General features: G+C 42.3%; 1 non-coding gene across 1 annotated transcript; it reads right to left on the bottom strand.

Moving 5' to 3' along the window:
• Positions 1-1721: 1721 nt before the first annotated feature.
• trnas-gcu lies at positions 1722-1803 on the bottom strand. Its single transcript has one exon. It is a non-coding gene; the product is annotated as a tRNA-Ser (tRNA).
• Between the last annotated feature and the right edge of the window lie 46 nt (positions 1804-1849).

The raw sequence follows: 1849 nt of genomic DNA, 5'->3' as shown, positions 1-1849 counted from the left end.
CATGTAAATACCAGCTGCTCCAAGTGCGGTTGGAGCTCCCAATCTGACGTTTCAATGCCCTTTGCTGCTCCATTCAATAGAAGCTGCTCTACTTGAAGTTGGAGCTCCCAGTTTGATGTCCCAATGTTCCCTGCTCCATGTCAATAGAAGCGGTCCAGTTGAGGTTGGATCTATCACTCTGATGTCCCAATGCTTTCTGCTGCTACATGTCATTAAAAGCTGCTCCTGGTGAGAGTGGAGCTCCCAGACGGATCTTGCAAAGCTCCCTGCTCCATGTCAACTGAAGCTGCTCCAAATGAGGTTAGATCTCGCAGTCTGATGTTGCAATGCTCCTTGCTGCTTCATGTCAATACAGGCTGCTCCAGGTGAGGCTGGATCTCAGTCTAATGTTCCAATGCTCCCTGCTGCTCAATGTTAATAAAAGCTGCTCCAGGTGTGGTTGGAACTCCCAGACTGATGTCACAATGCTCCCTGGTCCATGTCAACAGACGCTGCTCCAGATGAAGTGGGAGCTCCCATCCCTGGCAGATCACACACCTCTATACCATCATAGAAATATAATATTACCCACTGAGCATTTCTACCACTGCAGCCATTGGTGGGAAATCCACATCATGAGAACCTAATATTAATTTTAGTCACCACAGAATCATTATTTCCAAATGTCATTCTTTCTTAAACCTTATTTAGCATGTGCATATTGCAGTCAATCCGAAGATAGATAATGGTGCTAATTTGTATGCTCAATAAAAAAATTACATCCTATTTTTCATGTTGAGTAATTGCGACTGAGCAAGGAAAGTATTTGTAATGTAATCACACTTTTATTCCAGGTAAGGGAATGTGGTTTGCATTATTTAAAATAAACTTGTTCACTGTGTAAAATGATCAAATTGGTCTCAGTTTCAAAACAAAATTGGTTACTTTGTCATCAATCTGAAATGTGGTGCCTTATTCTTTCAACCACACGGGTATTATAACGAAACGTCTGTTAATGACATGCGTATAAAGACACTTTAAATCATTTTTCATGTTTATGCTGCATGAATCTGCGGTTATTGATGTACAGTTTAGGTTCAGTCCCTAAAGTTAATATGCTGACTTCTCCAGTTTTTCATAGTTCAATGTGATGCATCCAGTGTGTGCATAACGAGAGGGAGCTCGCTTCCCACATCTTGTATTTGGGCCTTATGTCCAGCACTCCTCAATGGCGAGAGCAAGGGGCGAGGGCGAGACCAATGTGTAAGTCTTTCCGTGCCCATGCACAGCACCCACATCGGCAATTCTCTACTGTACATTTACAGCTAGTTCTCGGTGCCCCTACACTCACGCCCTGCTCCTTTTGAAATATCTCCATTATTTTGTGCTCTTCTCACCAAGATGAATCACTTATACTCAACCTGCTCCAGATTTCATTTGACAAAACACTCATGAAGAATCCCACTGCATAAACATGCCCCTCACATCTCTTGTTATTTGGTTTTCCTGGATCTCTTTCATATGATAAAAGGTCACAGCAGCTTGACTTGAAAAAGAAAGTCGCGCTCCTTTTCAATATCCCAATGCAATCTACATTTCAATGCAGTTTAGGCAACAGAACCAAATTATTCTTTGAGATTTTATGATAGCGTCGATGCATACAAACTGACATGGCAGTTTCAATTTCAGTAAGACAGCTGTGATCATCCAAAAATAGCAACATTGAAGACCACTGATAACACCGACGAGAGTGGGACTCGAACCCACGCGTGCAGAGCACAATAGATTAGCAATCCATCGCCTTAACCTCTCGGCCACCTCGTCATACAGACCTATGCACCTATAATCTTATCAATAAGTGAATTGCATA

Source organism: Chiloscyllium plagiosum, unplaced genomic scaffold (assembly GCF_004010195.1).
Source record: "Chiloscyllium plagiosum isolate BGI_BamShark_2017 unplaced genomic scaffold, ASM401019v2 scaf_57003, whole genome shotgun sequence".
In the NCBI taxonomy this organism is placed as follows: Eukaryota; Metazoa; Chordata; class Chondrichthyes; order Orectolobiformes; family Hemiscylliidae; genus Chiloscyllium; species Chiloscyllium plagiosum.
This window is presented reverse-complemented; position numbering and strand designations above follow the sequence as displayed.